The following is a 6,512-nucleotide window of genomic DNA, read 5'->3' as shown; positions in this document are numbered from 1 at the left end:
TTATTGTAGTTGTTGTTGGGTAAGCTACAAGCCTCGTTAGAAAAGCAGGATGCTATAAACACAAGGGCTTCAATTGGGAAAGCAGCCCAGTGAGGAAAGGAAGTTGGGAAACTGATACTTATTATTATTATTACTATAATTATTATTGCTGGCTAAGCTACAAGCCTAGTTGGAAAACCAGGATGCTATAAGCACAAGGGCTCGAACTGGGAAAGCAGCCCATTGAGGGGAGGAAGTAAGGAAACTGATAGAATAGTGTGCCTAAGTGACCCTCAGGAAAGAAAACTCTAACCGAAGACAGTGGAAGACCATGGTTTATAGGTTATGGCACTACCCAAGACTAGAGAACAATGGTTTGACTTCTGGACCACACAGACAAAATTCTGGATGCTTTTATGATTTTGGACTTTACAATTTTTTAAATTTTATCTTTTTGATTCTTTAAGGCCTTTTCCACTTTGTTCATGATAATAAGTAAAGAATTAATCTCTCTACTCCTAGATTTTTCAACTATAATAATTAAAGAATAGATTCAAAATTCTTCAAAATTATTGTTATTATTGAAAAACCTTTTCTCAGACATTGAAAAGTTATATTACTGCCATTAAAGAAAGCATTCTCAGTTTCCCTAAATGTTGTAAAGTAAACTGTATGCCATTCGAGGTATAAAGGCCGCTCATGAAAAACAGAGACAAGGGCCAGTGACAATTCCCTGCCAGATTTTGCAAATACTGAAAACTTTCAATGTCTCTTGACCAAGTGACAAATTACTGGATGTACTTATAATCTTAGACTTAATAAAATTTTAATATTTCATCTTGTATGTGTTTTAATTCCTTAAGTTATTTTACACTGTTTATATCTAAATAATTTTCACCAATAATAATAAATTCGTAGATTCGCAAGTCTACTAAAATATTGTTATTTTCAACGGAAAACTTTTTCTCAGTCATTGAAAATTCTACTACTTTCATTGTACAATGCAGTCTCAGTTTTTCACAACATTGTACACCTCATCCAAGGGATTAGAGATTTAGGTCTTCCTAAATCTTTGACTATATCACAAAAAGGTAGAATCTCAGTCTTCAAAAGATGTGGTTTTAATCATCAAAGAATAATTCTTAATCTATTTTCTTATATTAATTATCAAATAATAACTTTCTTGAGAGTTCGCTTACAATCAGCAATAAAACTGATTATTCATAACCAGGAAACCGGGATTAGTCGGTGCTAATACAGCGTGATTCCTACCCTTATTTTCTGTTCCTACTTCAATATGGGGATTCAAATCTACTATAGACTGATTCCTACCAAGGGTACATAACCTAACAAACCCACCTAACCTAACCTAGTAGTTCCCAGGTCACAACCCCTAGCTGGGGGGCAAGGCCCCTGGGCCCCCCTTCCCAGGTCACAACCTGTGGGTTAGACAGCAAGATTGAGATTTTGAAGAAAAAGCGAGGAGTTCCACAGCCTCTACTCCAGGGGCACTTGGATGAACACTGCTGGCGTGTTTTGAAAGATCAAGACCACTTCGTAGCAATTTTAAGCGACATTAAACAAGTTTTTGTTAGTTTTTTTTTTTTTTTTTTTTTACTAAATTAGGGATTGAATTTTACAATATTGACGCCTGAAATTAATATGATATTTTAATTATAAAATAAATTTTTGAATATACTTACCCGGTGAATATATAATAGCTGCTGCTCAGCGGCTCGACAGAAAACACACTCAAAAACTCGCGAGCGATCGCTATGAAGGTTGCGGGTGTGACCACCAGCGCCAACTATCGGCCAGATACCACTCTTGCATGTAAACAAACCCTTCAATTCTTCTCGTCCCGCTGCGTCTCTATTGGGGAGGAAGGGAGGGCCTTTAATTTATATATTCACCGGGTAAGTATATTCAAAAATTTATTTTATAATTAAAATATCATTTTTAAATATTTAACTTAGCCGGTGAATATATAATAGCTGATTCACACCCAAGGCGGTGGGTAGAGACCAGAGTTAATTAAGTTTACAGCATATATGCTAAGAGTTTTTGACAGTTATCAATATAACAAAACCAAAATATATAGGTACCTGGTAAGGAAGTTGACTTAGACGATTACTCTGCCTTGTAAGTCTGTCTTCCTCACGAAGCCCAGCGATCCTCTTAGGATGCTGAAGGACTCCCAGGAGCTGAAGTATGAAGGGTTGCAACCCATACTAACAGGACCTCATCAAACCCCTAATCTGGGCGCTCTCAAGACATGACTTTGACCACCCGCCAAATCAACCAGGATGCGAAAGGCTTCTTAGCCTTCCGTACAACCCATAAAAAACAATATTAAAAACATTTCAAGAGACAGATTAAAAAGGATATTGGAATTAGGGAAGTGTAGTGGTAGAACCCTCACCCACTACTGCACTCGCTGCAACGAATGGACCCAGTGTGTAGCAGTCCTCGTAAAGAGTCTGGAGATCTTTCAAGTAAAATGACGCGAACACTGACTTGCTTCTCCAAAAAGTCGCGTCCATGATACTTTGCAGAGATCTATTTTGCTTGAAGGCCACGGAGGTTGCTATAGTTCTAATTTCGTGCGTCTTAACCTTAAGCAAAGATCGGTCTTCCTCATTCAAGTGGGAATGAGCTTCTCGTATTAAAAATCTGATAAAATATGACAAAGCATTCTTTGACATAGGCAATGATGGTTTCTTGACTGAGCACCATAATGCCTCAGATTTACCTCGTAATGACTTAGTACGAGCTAAATAGAACTTAAGAGCTCTAACAGGACATAACACTCTTTCCAGTTCGTTGCCTACGATCTCTGATAAACAAGGAATATCAAAAGATTTAGGCCAAGGACGAGAAGGCAGTTCATTTTTGGCCAGGAAACCAAGGTGAAGAGAACAAGTGGCTTTTTCTGTAGAAAAGCCGATGTTCTTACTGAAGGCATGCAGTTCACGGACTCTTTTAGCCGACGCCAAGCACACTAGGAAAAGTGTCTTGAGAGTGAGATCCTTCAGGGAGGCTGAATGTAATGGCTCAAACCTGTCTGACATGAGGAACCTTAGGACCACGTCTAAGTTCCATCCAGGAGTTGCCAAACGACGTTCCTTAGAGGTTTCAAAAGACTTAAGGAGATCTTGTAGGTCTTTATTGTTGGAAAGATCTAAGCCTCTATGCCGAAAGACCGAAGCCAACATGCTCCTGTAGCCCTTGATCGTGGTAGCTGAAAGGGAGCGAACTTTTCTCAGGTGTAAGAGAAAATCAGCGATCTGGGCTACAGAGGTACTGGACGAGGATACAGATGCTGACTTGCACCAGTCTCGGAAGACTTCCCACTTCGACTGGTATACTCTAATGGTAGAAGCTCTCCTCGCTCTTGCAATCGCACTGGCTGCCTCCTTCGAAAAGCCTCGAGCTCTAGAGAGTCTTTCGATAGTCTGAAGGCAGTCAGACGAAGAGCGGGGAGGCTTTGGTGTACCTTCTTTACGTGGGGCTGACGTAACAGATCTACTCTTAGAGGAAGACTCCTTGGAAAGTCTACCAGCCATCGAAGTACCTCGGTGAACCATTCTCTCGCGGGCCAGAGGGGAGCAACTAACGTCAACCTTGTCCCTTCGTGAGAGGCGAACTTCTGCAGTACCTTGTTGACAATCTTGAATGGTGGGAATACATATAGGTCCAGATGAGACCAATCTAGAAGAAATGCGTCTATGTGTATTGCTGCTGGGTCTGGGACTGGAGAGCAATAGATTGGAAGTCCCTTGGTCATCGAGGTTGCAAAGAGGTCTATGGTGGGTTGACCCCAAGTCGCTCAAAGACTCTTGCACACGTCCTTGTGGAGGGTCCATTCCGTAGGAATTACCTGACCCCTCCGACTGAGGCAGTCTGCTAAGACGTTCAAGTCGCCCTGGATAAACCTCGTTAACAGGGAGATGCCTCGATCTCTTGACCAAATGAGCAGGTCCCTTGCGATCTCGTACAGCGTCAGGGAGTGGGTGCCTCCTTGCTTCGAAATGTATGCCAAGGCTGTGGTATTGTCAGAGTTGATCTCTACCACTTTGTTTCGAAGGAGACTCTCGAAGTTCATCAAGGCCAGGTGGACTGCCAAAAGCTCCTTGCCGTTGATGTGCATGCTCCTCTGACTTGAGGTCCACAGACCTGAGCATTCCCGACCGTCCAGGGTCCCACCCCAACCCAAATCCGACGCGTCTGAGAATAGTACGTGGTTTGGGTTCTGAACTGCTAGGGAAAGTCCCTCTCTCAGACTGATATTGTCGTTCCACCAATTCAGGCATGCCTTTACTGGTTTGGAGATCGGGATTGAGACCGTCTCTAACGTCTTGTCCTTTTTCCAGTGAAAGGCTAGATGGAACTGGAGAGGTCGAAGGTGTAGCCTTCCTAGCGAGACAAACTGCTCCAGGGATGATAGAGTTCCTACTAGACTCATCCAATTCCTGACTGAGCATCGTTCTCTCTTCAACATCAGTTGGACTCTGAGCAGGGCTTGCTCTATTCGGGGGGCAGACGGAAAAGCCCGAAAAACTGGACTGCGAATCTCCATCCCTAAATACAGTATAGTTTGGGATGGAATCAGCTGGGACTTTTCTAGGTTGACCAAAAGTCCCAATTTCTTGGTCAGATCCAATGTCCAATGAAGATCCTGCAGACAGCGATGACTGGACGAGGCTCTGAGAAGCCAGTCGTCCAAGTACAGGGAGGCTCGGATTCCCGATAAATGGAGGAATTTTGCTACATTCCTCATAAGCCTCGTAAACACGAGAGGAGCAGGACTTAGGCCAAAGCACAGGGCCCGAATCTGGTATACCACATTGTTGAAAACAAACCTCAGAAACGGTTGGGAATCTGGGTGTATGGGGATGTGGAAGTATGCGTCTCTTAGGTCGAGAGAGACCATCCAGTCTCCCTTTCTGACCGCTGCTAAGACTGATTTCGTGGTCTCCATGGTGAACTTTGTCTTCGTAACAAAGACGTTGAGTGCACTGACGTCTAGCACCGGTCTCCAACCTCCTGTCTTCTTCGGTACTAGGAAGAGACGGTTGTAAAACCCCGGTGATTGAAGGTCCGAGACTTCACCACCGCTCCCTTCTCTAGCAAAAGAGACACTTCTAGGTTCAGGGCTTGTCTCTTTGCTTCCTCTCGGTACCTGGGAGAGAGGTCGATGGGGGAAGTCGCTAGAGGAGGTTTGCGTACAAATGGAATTTTGTACCCCTCTCTGAGCAACCTCACAGATTGTTGGTCTGCGCCCCTCTTCTCCCAGGCCTGCCAGAAGTTCTTCAGTCTGGCTCCTACTGCTGTCTGAGGCTGCGGGCAGTCAGACTCTGCCACGTGAGGACTTGGCTCCTCTCTTCTTTCCTCTCTTTCCCTCGGCACGAGTACTTCCCCTGCTGGGAGCTCTGCCACGAAAGGGCGGAATAAATCTGGACGCCGGAGTGTCTATCCTAGGTCTAGCAGAAAAGGATGTCGAAGGAGTCCCTTTGCGAGCAGAGGATGCCACCAAGTCATGGGTGTCCTTCTGCACGAGTGAAGAAGCTATGTCCTTAACCAATTGTTGCGGGAACAAAAACTTTGATAAGGGAGCAAAGAGCAGTTCAGATCTCTGACAGGGAGTAACTCCTGCCGACAGAAAAGAGCAAAGGGACTCTCGCTTCTTTAAGACTCCCGACGTAAAAGAGGAGGAGAGCTCATTGGAACCATCGCGGATGGCTTTATCCATACAGGACATAATCAGTAAGGAGACATCTCTATCAGCCGATGAGATTTTCCTACTTAAGGCTCCCAAACACCAGTCAAGGAAGTTGAAAACTTCAAAGGCTCTGTAAATGCCTTTCAGCAGATGGTCAAGGTCCGAGGAGGACCAACTAATCTTCGAGCGTCTCATGGCTAGGCGGCGGGGAGAGTCTACAAGGCTTGAGAAGTCACCCTGGGCAGAGGCAGGGACTCCCAAGCCGAGAACTTCTCCCGTGGCATACCAGACGCTCGATCTAGACGAGAGTTTAGACGGAGGGAAGGCAAAGGCCGTCTTCCCCAAACTCCTCTTGGTTTCCAACCAGTCGCCTAAAAGCCGTAAAGCTCTCTTGGAAGAGCGAGAGAGCACAAGTTTTGTAAAGGCTGGCATGTTAGCAGGTACGCCTAGAACAAACTCAGACGGCGGCGAACGAGGAGCAACAGCGACGAAGTGATCGGGAAACAACTCCTTAAAAATTAACATGACTTTCTTAAAGTCCATTGATGGAGGAACTGTTCTGGGTTCGTCTACATCCGAAGGATGATCATCATGCTGAGGGTCAGCAACGTCCTCATCTGAAGGATCCTCATCTGACAACTGCTGAGAAACAAGCAAAGGGGTTGGCAATGCTTGACACGCAGCGTCCACACGCACTGGTGCATTAGTAGCGGACCAGGACGCAACGTCATGTAACTGCTTAACAGTCTGTGGACTGTCAACAACAACAGGTGCGGGAGGACGCTCGGCGTCCACTCGAGACTGTTTTGAC

The sequence above is a fragment of the Palaemon carinicauda genome, chromosome 20, assembly GCF_036898095.1.
Source record: "Palaemon carinicauda isolate YSFRI2023 chromosome 20, ASM3689809v2, whole genome shotgun sequence".
NCBI lineage: Eukaryota > Metazoa > Arthropoda > Malacostraca > Decapoda > Palaemonidae > Palaemon > Palaemon carinicauda.
Note: the sequence above shows the minus strand (reverse complement) of the source record.